General features: G+C 50.5%; 1 long non-coding RNA gene across 1 annotated transcript; it reads right to left on the bottom strand.

The window, feature by feature from the left end:
* Nucleotides 1-5,053: 5,053 nt before the first annotated feature.
* Nucleotides 5,054-14,920, bottom strand: LOC132684916 (uncharacterized). Its single transcript, XR_009612868.3, has 3 exons — nucleotides 14,689-14,920; nucleotides 7,704-7,787; nucleotides 5,054-5,554 (listed from the first exon to the last, which is right to left on the bottom strand). It is a non-coding gene; the product is annotated as an uncharacterized LOC132684916 (long non-coding RNA).
* Between the last annotated feature and the right edge of the window lie 235 nt (nucleotides 14,921-15,155).

Raw genomic sequence — 15,155 nt, 5'->3', positions numbered from 1 at the left:
CCATAACTTATTTATTACATAACTGGAAATTTGTACCTGTTGACCCCCTTCACCTCTTTCACTCACTCCCACCTCCTGCCTTTGGCAACCACCAAGATGATGTGAGAAGGAAATGAGGCAGTGGCCATTAGGACAGTGCCTGTCACTCACCCCGGAGCCAGCAATGAGAGATGCCATTGTTAGGATGACTCCAGCCTTGGGGAACAGATAAGGGAACTGATTTACTCCTTTCTCTTGCCTATGTGGCTCCATTTCATTGGAAAGCAACAGCTGAAGGGCAAGTGAGTGAAACAGGAGCAAAAGAGATGTTTGGTCAGCACTTGCTCCATGGTGGGGGTTAGTGGGAGGACAGGGAAGTCTGAGACGATCCTGCTCTTAGGGAGTCGACCGCAGAGTGGAGAAGTCAAGACGGAGCCCCAGGGAACCAGGGGACAAGAGGGTCTACTGAACCTGTCAGCTGCAGCCTTGGCCACTCAAGGCACGTGAACCTACTGCTCAAGAGGGGATTTATTCTGTGTGCTTCTGGGGGCATCAGGAAATGAACATTCTTCTCAGCTCTAGATCCTGTGCAACTCCCACTTGCTAACAAGTGAGCCTCCTTCAGATTTATCACGGAAGCTGCTGGAGTATAACAGGAAGGGCAGCAGGCTTGGGGGCTGTGGAGACCTTGGTGTGACCGCCCTTCTGCTGCCCGCTGGCTGGGACCCTGGGCAAGCCCCGTGACCTCTCTGCCCCTCAGCCTCTTCCTCTGTATTGCACACACATGATAGCATTTTCAAAGGGGATAACGGCCATTCAAACTTTTTAAAAAAGGAAATAAGAAAGTATAGAATGTAAGAATAAGGGCTCTGGGAGTGCCCTAAGGGATCAGAGCCGGAGAGGGCCTGGGCTGGGTTGAGGGTTGAAGGCCTAGTGGGTCTGGCCTGGTGTCTGGGGATCCCTGGGCAGGGGTCTGGGGGGATCCAGACAAAAGGTTGCCCTTCAGAGGGTGGGGTGAAGCGACATGCTGTAAGCAGCTGAGAATGCGATTGGAGACACTAGCAGCTTCCAGTCCCTTGTGGCGGGGGCAGCGGTCAGGCACAGGCGAGTGGATGGGGTATTGGCGAGTGTGGGCCACAGAGTGCCGACAGCTGCAGGTAGGCTCCCATACGCCCATCCATTCTTTCACTGGCTCAACAACATTCAGACCCATAGCGGCTACAGGGACATAGCAGGAAAGAGAGCCACATCCTGGTCTTGCAAAGATCACAGACTTTTACACACCTTGCACAGTTAAGCCAGGTTCACTTGAAGGCCTAGGGCTGTCTCGTGAGCTCAGTGATGGTGGGAAAGGACAAATGACTTGAGTTTTCTGGACCTTTCCCTCATCTGTGGAGATAGCTCACAGGGTTGACTGGAGGAATAACAGCACGTGAGATCATGATGGAAAATATTTACCATTCCCTGAGTGCCAGTAAATGGCAACTATTTTATTGACATTCATTCATGTATGCTTGAAATTTTAATAACTCAATACAAGTTTTTCTAAAGAAACACTTCTGTGTATGCACGAAGAGAAATGTATGCCTAATTGTCTATAATAGTCAAATACTGAAAACAGCCCAAGTGCCCAACAGCAGGGGAACGTTTAACTGTAACGTGTGCATAAAGGACAGCACAGCACCTCACAAGAATGAGGTAGCTAGGGGCGCCTGGGTGGCTCAGTCAGTTGAGCGACCGACTCTTGATTTCGGCTCCGGTTGTGATCTCACGGTTCGTGGGATCGAGCCCCTGTGTGGGGCTGCGCGTTGAGAGTGCTAAGTCTGCCTGGGATTCTCTCTGTCCCTCCCGCACTCATCCTCCCTCTGTCTCTCAAAATAAATAAACTTAAAAAAAAAAAGAATAAGGTACCTTACATGAACTGACATGGAAAGATCTGCAAGAAATGGCATGAAGTGTAAAGGGCAAGTTGCAAAATAGAACAGAACGGTTCCATTTCTGTAAGCCTACCAAAGACGATCTAGAAGAATTCACACAAAGTGATTTCACTGTGGTTACCCCCGGAGGAGGGGATGTGGTTAAGGAAGGTGGCCCAAGGGGGGTTTACTTTGTCTACATCATTTAAGTTCAAGAATACCCGTTACCCTTCAGATAGCAAAAATGATTTGAAATGAATGGCTTTATTTTATTTTATTTTTTGCACCTCTCTGGGCCTCCGCTTATTTTTCCGCAGAATGAGGGCTTTGCACTAGGAAATAGTTGATGTTCCTGCCGTTCAAATTTTGTCATTGTGGTAAAATACACAGCATACAATTTACCATGTTAGCCATTTCTAGGTTTACAGGTCAGTGGCATTAAGCACTTTCGTGCCGTTTGCTGTGTGACCGTCACCATTGCCCATCCTCAGAACTTTTACGTCACCCCCAACTGAAATTCTGTGCCCAGTAAATACTAGCTCCCTATTCCCTTCTCCCGCCAGCCCCTGGCAACCACTATTCTACTTTCTGTCTCTATGAATTTGTTCCAGGTATCTCTTAAAATTTTTTAATGTTTTGGGAATGCAAGCTGGGGCAGCCACTCTGGAAAACAAGATGGAGGTTCCTCAAAAAACTAAAAATAGAACTACCCTACGACCCAGAAATTGCACTACTAGGCATTTATCCACGGGATACAGATGTGCTGTTTCGAAGGGACACATTCACCCCCATGTTTATTTATTATTTTACTTTATTTTTTTTAATATATGAAATTTATTGTCAGATTGGTTTCCATACAACACCCAGTGCTCATCCCAAAATCACCCCCATGTTTATAGCAGCACTATCGACAATAGCCAAAGTATGGAAAGAGCCCAAATGTCCATCGATGGATGAATGGATGAAGATGTGGTATATATATACAATGGAGTATTACTCGGCAATCAAAAAGAATGACATCTTGCCATTTGCAATTATGTGGATGGAACTGGAGGGTTTTATGCTAAGTGAAATTAGTCAGTCGGAGAAAGACAAAAATCATATGACTTCACTCATATGAGGACTTTAAGAGACAAAACAGATGAACATAAGGGAAGGGAAACAAAAATAATATAAAACAGGGAGGGGGACAAAACAGAAGAGACTCATAAATATGGAGAACAAACTGAGGGTTATGGGAGGGGTTGTGGGAGGAGGGATGGGCTAAATGGGTAAGGGGCACTAGGGAATCTACTCCTGAAATCATTGGTGCACTATATGCTAATTTGGATGTAAGTTTAAAAAGATAAAAAAATAAAATAAAAAAAAATTTTAATGTTTATTTATTTTTGAGAGGGAGTGATGCGGGAAGGGGCAGAGAGAGGCTGAGACACAGAATCCAAAGCAGGCTCCAGGTTCTGAGCTGTCAGCACAGAGCCTGGCGCCGGGTTCGAACTCCCAGATCACGAGATCATGACCTGAGCCGAAGTCGGGTGCTTAACCAATGGAGCCACCCAGGTGCCCCCGGTATCTCTTATAAATGGAAACATATTTGTCCTTTTTTGTCTGGCTTATTTCCCCTAGCATAATATCTTTAAGGTTTGCCTATGTTGTAGCAGGTGTCAGAGTTTCATTTCTCCAGTAGTGCTGCCGTGCACCCTGGGATACAGATATTCTGTATTCTTTCAAGTCTTTTGTGCATACACCCAGATGTGAAATTGCTGGATCATATGATAATTCTATCGTTAATTTTCTGAGGAGTCTCCATACTGTTTTCCGTAGAGGCTACATTCCCACCAGCAGTGCACAGGGTTTCAATTTCTCCACATCCTTATCAACACTTGTCATTTTCTGCTTCGTAAAGAATTTCTCCCACCCTGTGAGCTGTCTCTTTGCTCTGTGATAGTGTCCTCTGACGCACAACGTTTTAAGTTTTGATAAAGCCCAATGTACCTGAAGGAACGATTTTTAAAATACCAACAATAAAAAGAGAAGAAAAGAAAGAAAGAAAAGGAAAGAACAGGAAGACGAGGCAGAGACGGTGGAACAAAACACAGACTCCGTGGGTCTTAGCTGTTCTTCCTTGGGCTACATCACCAGCCTGTCGGACGCCCCGGCCCAGGGCCACAGCCCAGGAGAGCAGCCCAGGAGGGCGAGGCCGGGTGGGCTCCGGGAAGCCCCAGCTCAGCCCGGCCTGATCGCAGGGAGTGGGCGTGTGTGGATGAGGCTGTTGTTGCCCTGGGGTTTCCCTGAAACCGATGCGTAGGGGACAGGTGGGTGGGCTCAAAGGCAGGAAGTCCTCAGTCAGGAAACCTGTGGGCGTGCCCACCTGCCTCTCTCAGCCTTGTTAACTGAAACTTAAATTCCAGGCCCCAGAGCCGTGGTTCCTAAAGAGCATGTATCTCTCTGCCCTTTGCTCCCCGCCATAATTCCCCACCTATCACTCACGGCCTTTCTTTGGTTTCAGGAGGGTTTTGTTTTGTTTTGTTTTGTTTTTGTTTTTTTCAGATTCTAAAAATACTATGCCTCTAGCAAACGGACCAGAGCACAAAAGCTAAAAACTAACCACAAGGCCGGCACCCTGTGGTGATAATGGTTCCTTGACACTGAATGCAAACCTCATGCCAGGAACCGTGCCTGGACTCCACAAGCACCCCCTCCAGCCCCCAGCCCTTCCGGTAGACACGAGCCCCGTTTGAGGACAGAAGGAACTGAGCCATCAGTGAAGGGCTAGTGTGAGCAGAGTGGGGCTCACCTTGGTTTTTCTGGTTTGAAAGCACATTTCTATGTTAGCTTCTATCCTGTTGCTGTTAATATTGGGGCTTATTGTTTTCTAGCCTTAAAAAATAATTGTTTTGGGGCATCTGGATGGCTCAGTCAGTTAAGCATCCAACTTTGGCTGAGGTCATGATCTCGTGGTTCATGAGTTTGAGCCCCACGTCTGGCTCTGTGCTGACAGCCTGCTTCGGATTCTGTGTCTCCTTCTCTCTCTGCCCCTCCCCCACTTGCATACGCGCATGTGCGCTCTCTCTCTCTCTCTCTCAAAAATAAATAGACATTAAAAAAAATTTAATTAAAAAAATAATAATTATTTTACATTTCAAAACTCCCCTTGGACATATAGGGTCGTTTAGGTATTTTTGGAACAATAAGACATGCTATTTATAACATTTCCTCATAAAATGATCACATCAAATGTTATTTAAAGTTGTTTTTAAAAAATCGGGTGCTGTTTGCTCCTGCCCCAACCCTGCTGTACTGGGCCTTGTGGGCAGTTTCCTTCTTCCTGCAGGTCTCAAGGGGGCAGCTCAGCCAGGTCTGAGGACCTTCATGTTCTCTAGATGCCAACCACTAGGTAAAGTGTCCTCACCCTTCCACGTTCTGGAAAGGGGTGGAAGTATGGGTTTCCCAGAGGCTGCTGGGAAGGTGCCCCATTGGTCTCTTATGGGTCTATTCCAACTTCCAACTCTAGACAAGGCTTAGAGACACCCCAAACACACTGGAGTCCCTACCTGGTCACCCGGGCTTGAAACAGGGCTGAAGATACCACCCGTCCAAGACCGTAGGACCGGAGATGGCAGCCAGTTTTTTTCTTATCACATCAATAACGTAACATGAAGCTGCAGGGAAGCAAAAGTAAAATAAAATTCATCTGCAATCTCATGACCTAGGAAGGATGACTAACATATATTTTGTGATACATATATATGTGAGGGGGTGGTGCTAATGCCTGTGTTTTTAAACAAACAAAAAAACGCAATTATACGAACTGTACTGTGTTCTTACCTTTCTTCTCTTAGCAATATGTCATGAACATCTTACTGGCTGTGTGACCTTGCGAAAGTTAATCAAACTCTCTGTGCCTCAGTTTCCTCATATGTGAAATGGGGATGCTCTGAGGATTAGAGAAGTTATGTCAAGTTCAGAATTGAGCCTGATACAGAGTGTGCTCTCAATAAGTGTAGTTGCAATTTTTCTATTGTTAGTCATTCTTAACGGCTGCATAGAATTCCATCGTATAGACCAGTGGATTTGGTTCTCAACTGGGTGGATTGTAACATCTAGAGACATTTTTGGTTTGTCACACCGGGGTGGAAAGTGCTATTGACATCTAGTGGGTGGAGACCAGGATGCTTCTAAATATCCTACAGGGCACAGGACAGCCCCCCACAAGAAATCAGTAGTGCCGAGGTTGAGAAACCCTAGTCTGGATGATTCCTGGTTTGCATAACCCTCTCCCTATTGTTGGACATGTACTTCGGACTGATCTCGCTTATTCTGCACCACACTGCAATGAACATGCCAGTTGGAGGCTTTAGGCAGGAGGGAGAAGTGAGCCTGGCCTGCCTCGTGGGGAGTAATTTGGTGCTTAGGGAAGGGTACAGAGTGGCTGTGCCCATATCCAGCCCACGACAGTGGGTGGGAAGGAAGTCTGATATGCATGGCCCTCAAGACCTCATGCACCTCCTGTGACCCCACTAACAATGACTGATGGATCATGTCAGTGGCAACAGAGGGACAGAACTCACCAAGAGCTGTCTGGCTGAGATAAGGGAGAGAAATGCAGGGCTCATATATGTTACGCTTCTGGGTGAGCTGTGGCGGGTGGGGGCAGGGAGGATGAGTTGGGGATGTCTTCCTTGTCTCCAGACTATGAACTAAAATTTATAAGCTTTGGACACCAAAAAACCCCACATTTTAAAAAGCACTTCTCTGCTATTAGTTCTCATAAGGGGCTCCCTGGGTCCCAGAGGTTTTGACAGGCTGAATGCCGGGCTTCCCAGGCTATAGCACTAAGTCCCTTCCTCTGATCAGGCTGCTGCCTGCCTCCCTGCTGAAGGATCCCAATCTCACCCTCCTGAGTCCTCCCCACGCCGGCAGCCCCCCGGTGGCTCCCCAGTCTTTATTTTTGCAGCCTTCTCTCCACCAGGCACTGGGACCAAATGAACAACACAGACAGGGCCCCTGCCTTCACAGGAACAGACCACACACATGGAAACGAGTCAGTAAGCAGGTGATTCTGAAAGATGGGTTGACACACGGAGCATCTTCTCTGAGGAGACCACTGGGCTGCTGTGACCCGATGATGAGAAGCCTGTGAAGATCTGGAGGAAGAAGTTTGTGGCAGAGGGAGCAGCAAGTTCAAGGACCTGTGCTCAGTCGGGGAATAGACACATTTTTTTTTTTTTTTTATGAAAAAAATTTTAATTAATTAATTATTTATTTAGAGAGGGGGGAGAGAGCGCGCGAGCAGGCGAGGGGCAGAGAGAGAGGGAGAGAGAGAATCGCAAGCAGGTTCTGCGCTGTCGGCCCGGAGCCCGACGCAGGGGTGGATCCCTCGAACTGTGAGATCATAACTGAGCCAAGATCAAGACTCGACCGCCCAATCGACTGAGCCACCCAGGCACGCCGGAATAGACACATTTTATAGCAGAAAGTCTCAACCGCCTTACCCAAAGCTGCCATTTTTGGACAAGCAGGCCGGGGCCAGAGGAGCTAGTAGGTAGACGTTTCCCCTCTCCCCTGGGCCAGGCAAGTCTGCAACACCCCCTCCAGCTTCAGCACACCCACCCTGGAGGCATAGAACACAGTCCTGGGAGGATCCTCTCTGGCTGGGTCCTCTCCCTCCTCTGTCTCAGCTGGAAAATGTGTGCAGACGCGGGTAGGTGAGGGCAGCGTTTCGAGTGACCCTGGAGCCCTTTCTCCTTGTCTGTCCGTGGGGCACCTTAACAATCACCAGCAGAGAAAACAAACTTGGGGGCAGCTCACCTCACAGCAGGTGCAGAGATGCCAAGGCTGTGAGGGTCACATGGGCCCCGATTCTCCTCTCAGGGTGAGACAAGCAAGCGTGACCTGGAAGAATAAAAGCATTTGTGGTTCTGATTGCCCCGTGTCCCAGTTTCCACATTAAAACCCCAACATTCTGGGGCGCCTGGGTGGCTCAGTCGGTTAAGCGTCCAATTTCCGTCCAGGTCATGATCTCTCAGTTTGAGGTTTTGAGCCCCGCGTCGAGCTCTGTGCTGACAGCTCAGAGCCTGGAGCCTGCTTTGGATTCTGTGTCTCTCTATCTCTCTGCTCCTCTCCCAGGCACTGTCTGTTTCTCTCTCTCTCTCTTTCTCTCAAAAAAAAAAAAAAAAAAGTAAAAAAAAATTAAAAACCCAACAAACTAAAATCTTTTAGGTCCTCATCTGGTCCTTAAGGAACCAGAATTCTAATTAACCAGTTTAAAGGTGCGATGACAATGCTTTTACCCAATGGTTAGGCAGGTTAAACAAGAAAATTCCTTAAAGGGGCAAGTGGAAATCCCGCACAAAACACCATTGGGTCTTAAACAGAGAAACTGTGTGCATCCATCTCCTGTTAAGACAAATGGAGAGTAAAACTGCTCTGAAACACCAGGCTTCCCCTGTCCATTTGGGAAAGACTGAAATGTGCTAACACGGGAGGTTGGGGTGTAGCCTGTACAAACTTGATGGAGGGCCAGTTGGCTTTATGTTGTAAATGTATGAAAGTTTGTACTCTGACCTGGTGACTACTTCCAGGAATTTATCCCCCAGCTAGACCCACAGGTGTCTTGTTTGTAAAAGCAGATGGCAACCTAAACGTCCTAGTGTGGGATTGGCTAAGACATCATGGGATGTCCACACATCAGAGGACCACGCGGCTGTGAAAATCATGAGGAGTCTGGCCAGCTCTTCCTCCAAAGACTGGTCTTGGAGACCAGAGCCCGCGAGGGCCCCCATCCGCAGCGTGCTCTCTAACATAGCCCCACACCGCTGGTTAGAATGCCGGATTTGCCTACAGAGCAAGCGACACTGGTGCCCCAGTGACAGACCATGGGGACCTCAACCCGATTTAGCTCTGCAGAGGGCGGCTGTTCCAGGGTACTCCCTCACTGGCCAACCCCAGGCCCTGAACCCTCAGGCCGCTGGTCCTTCCCTGCTCATCCATCCTGACTTGTATCATCAGGCTAAGCCAAGACTTTGCTCCTTCCCTCGAGGGGTATCCGATCGGGACACAGCTCTTCCAAAATCCGGGCTCTGCCGGCGCAGGGAGCCCACCCTGGGGTGGAACTAATTCCCCAGGAACACTTGCCCTGTGGCTCAGCTTCCCTGGGATGAATCACCCAGGCCCCTGAGAGGCTCCTCTGTCCCCTCCTCCCTGCATTTCACAAACCTACATTTTCTTGAGAAGCTGGGTGGCCTGGTGGTGAAGTGCAAACGCTCTGCTAATTAACTTCCTGGGCTCCAATTTGGGCCCCAGGATTTCCTAGTATGTGTGCGCTTAGTAGAGTCACCTACGCTCTCTGTTCTTAGCAATGGAGCTGCTAATAGCTTCTCTTGAAGAGCTCCTTAATAGCACTTGGCACAAAACACATACCCAATAAATGTTACTATTATTTTATGGGCCACTGGGAAGCTAGCTGGAGTCAATCCACAGCGTATTGAGAGGAAATTTGTTTCCTCACTGTTTCCCTCAACGGAACTCAGGAGGAGAAAGTCATTGGGCAATGCTCCGCCCAGCAACCAGCAACTGTTGGGGGAGGTGGTCCTGGCTACCATGTTGGCCTTTGTGTTTTAAGAGGTGTGGCTGGAATCCAGATAAGGCCCAGCCGGCACTCCCTCCCCCCGGTGTGAGCCAGCCCTCCTGGATGGCCAAGGAGCGTGGGGACCATTCTCTGCTGGGGTCTCTGACAGATGATGGAGGAATTAGGAGGAGGTGGGGCTGGTAAGGTCCCAGCAGCTTGTGTCACCCAGTGGGGCCTTTTAATTCTAGCCTTACAACCTCCACGCAGGTAAGAGCACCTGAGAGGGACTTGAGTGGGAGAGGAAGCCCTCTCCCCCGTCCTCTCCCACTTCCGCTTCTTGATTGAGCATACAGGACCCCTCAACCCTTCACCCAACCCCAGGCTTCTGCTCCCCCGCTCCGGGCCCAGAGCACCCCTGGGCCAGCCTCTCCCATTCACCAGCCTCACCTCTGCTCCTTCCCCTCGCCTCCCCCTGCCTCGCTTCCTCCCAACCTCACACAAAGGCACAGGCCCTCTCAGCCATATGGCTCCATTACCTAATATTCCCCAGATTTATGACAACAATGCTGAGAAGTCAGCTGCCCCAAGGCACCGTCCTAGGCTTGAGGACACATCCGTGATGGAAGCCGCTCTCTGGAAGCCAGGGATGGAAATCTCAGCAGCAATCTTCCTTGTAAAAAAGTGGCAACTCCACTCAGGGGATGTGTGCTACCAAGCCCTCTGCAGATTCCTTTGCTCTGAAAAGGCCTAAGGGGTGGCACCTTCAGCACCCCCAGGCTGAGGCATTAAACAAGTAGTGACTGGGCATGAACTGAGGACAATGAGCCCTGGGACAGGAACTCCTGCCCTCGGGGCAGTCGTGAGCACCTGACTCCGCGCACGGCCTGACCCTGAGCGGACACACTTTGCCCATCCGCTCAATGGGCCCGCACGTGACACGCTTCTTTCACATCACTGTGGGGACTTGCCTGCCCAACCCACAGGGCGTCGACACACGCTGGATGCACACATCCCGCAGATAACCCACCTATTCACACACGCTCACCACTCACATCTGACAAAGCCACTTCAAGCTGACACTCAAAACTGCTCCCTTGGGCAACAGATAATTCCCCACTCACACCTCCCACGTTCTCACTTCCACCCACACCTGCACGCTCCCCCTCGCAGATGCAGAGCTGACTCCCAGCCCCCACTCTCGAGTACACCCGCCACTTTCAGAGCCTGCCCTGACCCACATTTTCAGACCCAGACCGTGACTCACAGCTTCACGTCAGACACTCGGCCACACACACACACACACACACACACACACGGAGCCATCCCCATGTAGCCACACACAGACACACTCCTGCCCTCCCTCTCAGCACTCCGAGTGCAAGCCCTGCAGGGGTGAGGATGGTCTGGGCTTCTAGGAAATGAGCTCCCACCCTCCTTGGAGGCAGGGGGATTCTGATCCTGATCTTGCACCTGCTTTCTTATCCCACAACCACTGCCAGTCCCAGGGTGAGCTCTGGAAACCTCAGGGAATAGGTGACCATCCCACTCTGATCTGCCAGTGTCCCAGGAACCCTTTCTGCCCTGAGGAAACCCGCAGGGTTAGTTACTGTCTGTGGGAACCCAGTTTGGGCCTGGCTCGGAAAAGGAATACCTGACCGTCAGCTTGTGCCTGAAGGCCACTCATTTCCCCTGAGTTTGCCCCCCATTTACAAGCCTATAAAATGTCGCAAGGCTTTTCCTCAACAAGTGGCCTTGGGTCCCAGCTCGTTTCCTCCACCCCTCCATTCCTCTCTGCCGAGGCCTCCAGCCTGGAGGCAGGGACATGCTCAGGCAATCCCACACCGAGCTGATCCCCCGTCCCCCAGGTTGATGGAGCCCAGAGCTTTCAGCAAGAAGCCTGGAGGCACGGCAGGCCTGACTCCAGGAGCAGGACACTGCTCCCTGGATATGCTTTGAGGGGACCATTTAAGCTGGATTCCTTGCCCAAAATACCACCTACTACCCGTCATCCCACAGTTAAACCTCCAGTCCTTTGGGTTTTGAAGACATCACCTGCCTGGTCAGACATCCCCTCAACATCCCCCTGCACAGGTCTTCACATCCCTGGGCTGCCTCCACCCTGATCTTCAGGCCTAGGGAAGGTGAGATGACTAGACGGGAGAGGCAGGAAGGAGCCAGAAAAGAAATCCTCCCTCTCCCCCGTTTTGCTGAAAGTGTTGAACATTTTCATGGCAACCCTGTGGCTCACAGGACAGAGCCAGGCTCTAGGCCTTGCCTTGCCACTTGGTAGCCGTGGTACCTTGGGCAGGTGTCTTTATCTCTTTGCACCACTCTTCATCTTTAAAACGGGGATACTGTGCGGTACACGGTACGTTTGAGTGCATGTTCAGGTGGTAACTGGCCCACGCAGGAAGTACTCGGTAGCATCTGTGGTTCTAGGCATCCTTGAGGTTCAGGGTGGGAAGCCCCAGCCCTGGCCTTTTTCCAGAGCTTCAGGGACGCTGGGTTTCCACCCAGAGCCCAGGCTGGGAGTGCCAGCCCAGGCCTGAGAGCAGAAGGCGGGGCCTGAGGGCAGCTTCAGAATTGGCCAACTAGAGCCAGGTGGAGACTAAGCCCCTGGAGGCGTGACCCCTCTGTTGGAGACCAGATTCCCGTAGTTAGGGCTGGGAAGGCATGGAAACCAGGGGGTCCTATCTGCAGGGAGGCTTCCCTATACCTCACCTCCAGGGCCTTAGCCAGCAGGGATCTATCTCCTCTCAACCGGGAGGCTGCAGATTTCCCTGTTTTGCAGATTTAAAGGGATTTTCTATCCACTGTCTCCCCCAATTCTCACTGCAGCCCTTTGGAGGTAGGAATTTTGAAGCTCCCATTTTTTACAGATGAGGACCAGAAAAGCGAAGGGACTCACCAAGATCACACAAATCTTAGTGATCGCACAAGTGAGATTCCAACCTGGATCTTCTGGCTATGATGCTAACCCCCTGCCCATCATGCCAGGGTGTCCCCAGAGTTCCCAAGGGCAGGGAGCTCAGCATGGGTATGATTTGTCCCTCAGGAATGGCAACCTTGGATATCAGCCTTATTCAGTAAAAAGATGCTCCCCCAGACGCCCTGGCCCGTCCCTTTCACCGTCAGTTCCTTTGGGCCCACACAGGGAAGAGGCTGGCCATGGAGTGCCAGCTTCGCATCATTGTCACCCACCAAGTCGTCCACTTTCTTTACCACCCGGCCTCTCCCATGCCTTGTGCTTCCTGAGAATGTCTATAGGACCGTGGGCCCTTCACGTTGCTTCCTGCCTCCCTGCCTTGGCTCATATGCTTCCCTCTGCCTGGAATACTCTCACCTGCACTGCTAGCGTGGCTAACTCCATTGTCCTTCAGAGTCAGCTCAAGTGCCACCTTCTCCAGGGAGCCCTCCCTGACTTCTCTCCCCCAACGAGCCTCACTCTATTGGGGCATTACCCACTCACCATCATAATGGCCCTTCTTGTCTTCCCCTGGAGTCCACAAGGATGCAAATCTTGCCTTGCCCTCAGCTCAACAGCACCACGGAAAGGAAAGCTCTAAGTGTCAGCAACCCATTACACACTGGCTTAGGCAAAAGGGAATTAGTTGGCTTACGTGGACTGAAAAGCCAAGAGGAGTTGAGTTGGCTTTGAACAAAGCTAGAGATTCAAAAGATGTGATCAAGAATCTTCCTCTCATAAGAGACTCTTAAAAACTGAGAATAAACTGAGGGTTGATGGGGTGTGGGAGGGAGGGGAAAGTGGGTGATGGGCATTGAGGAGGGCACCTGTTGGGATGAGCACTGGGTATTGTATGGAAACCAATTTGACAATGCATTTCATACTAAAAAAAAAAAAAAAAAGAATCTTCCTCTTTGGAGCACCTGGGTGGCTCAGTCAGCTGCACATCCAACTTCGGCTCAGGTCATGATCTCACAGTTCGTGAGTTCAAGCCCCTCAACAGGCTCTCTGCTGTCGGTACGGAGCCTGCTTCAGATCCTCTGTCCCCTTCTCTATCTGCCCCTCTGCTGCTCATGTTCCTAAAAATAAATAAACATTAAAAACATAATAATAATAATAATGAGCCTGGGTGGCTCAGTTGGTTAAGCGTCTGACTTCCGCTCAGGTCATGATCTCACAGTATGTGAGTTTGAGCCCCACGTCGGGTTCTGCACTGTCAGCCCAGGGCTTGGATCCTGCTTCAGATTCTGTGTCTCCCTCTCTCTCTGCCCCTTGCCCGCTCACTCTCTCTCTCTCTCTCTCAAAAGTAAACATTAAAAAATTGTAATAATAATAAAATACAAACAAAAAAGAATCTTCCTCTCCGTCACCAGCCCCCCACCCCCACCCCACGCACACCTGCTCCTCTCTGTGGGGCCTCCGTTCTTAGATTCCCCACAGTGGTGACTACGATGGCGACACCCAGCTCCAGGTTTCCATCCTGCAGATGAATAAAGGCGTTCACAGAGAGCTCCTCTTTGCCAAGAGTTCAGGCAAAATCCCAGGATTGGTTTCGACTGGCCAGGACTAGCTTTCATGCCCCCTCAAGTATCTGGAAAGCAGATAAACCCCACTGAAGCATTTACAACTGGGGAAGAGGGGGAGTGGGGCATGATTCTCCCAAAGAAAGGAAGATCGCTTTTACCAGAAGAAGAGAGAATGGACCCAGGCCACACAAAAACAATGTCTATCAAAGCAGGGCTTTTTAAACTTCAAGGAGCAGACGGATCTCTTGGGGATTTTGTCTGAAAAAATTTTGTTCATGTTTATTTATTTTTGAGAGAGGGAGACGGACTGCGAGCAGGGGAGGGGCAGAAAGAGGGAGTCACAGAATCCGAAGCAGGCTCCAGGCTCTGAGCTGTCAGCACCAAGCCCGACACGGGGCTTGAACCCATGAACCATGAGATCATGACCTGAGCTGAAGTAGGTTCAACCCACTGAGCACCCAGGCACCCCTTTTGGGGATCTTGTTAAAATGCAATTTCTGCTGCAGAAGGTCTGGCGTGGGGCCTACGAGTCTGCATTTCTGCCAAGCTCCCGGGCTGCTGCTGCTGCTCCACTGGGAAGGCAGAGACCTCTTCTGAGTGGCGAGAGCCCTCGTGCACCTGACACCCGCCTGAATAGACAACACACAACACGTGAGGGGCACTGATAGGACTTGGCGCCCATCCTGGTCCTTCCTGCACCCCAGGCCGAGCTGTGTCTCTCAGATTGCCCCTCACCATAACCCAGCGAGGCGAGCAGGACAAGTCTTCCTTCTCATTCCTGTTCTGCAGACAAGAAAACAGAGGCTCCAATAAATTCTGCGACTCTCCGAAGTCACAACTGTGGCAAGGAGTTGGGCTGGTCCCAGCTGCCTGTCTCTCTGAAGGACTCACCACACAACCCCACGAGCAGAAAATTGTGTCACCTGCAGAGGTGCCAAGGTTTTTATAGCCAACACACACCTGGGTGACCTCCTGGCTCTGCTGTTTGTAAATCAACGTTGCAAAGGGCAAAGGTCATATGGGCAGCCCCTCCCCACCTCCGTGCCTTGGTTATTTTTAATCTTCTCTCCTTTATCAGTTTTCTCCTTCCTGCTCTCCAGTTGTTATCATTACATAACAGATACAGTCTCACCCGGGGTGGGGCCGGTCTCACCTGGGCTCCAAGGAACGAAATGCGTGTGTCCCTGGCTTCTGATGCCACC

This window comes from Panthera onca, chromosome D2 (assembly GCF_046562875.1).
Source record: "Panthera onca isolate mPanOnc1 chromosome D2, mPanOnc1 haplotype 2, whole genome shotgun sequence".
In the NCBI taxonomy this organism is placed as follows: domain Eukaryota; kingdom Metazoa; phylum Chordata; class Mammalia; order Carnivora; family Felidae; genus Panthera; species Panthera onca.
The sequence above is the reverse complement of the archived record's forward strand: the minus strand, read 5'-3'. Positions and strand labels throughout refer to the sequence as shown.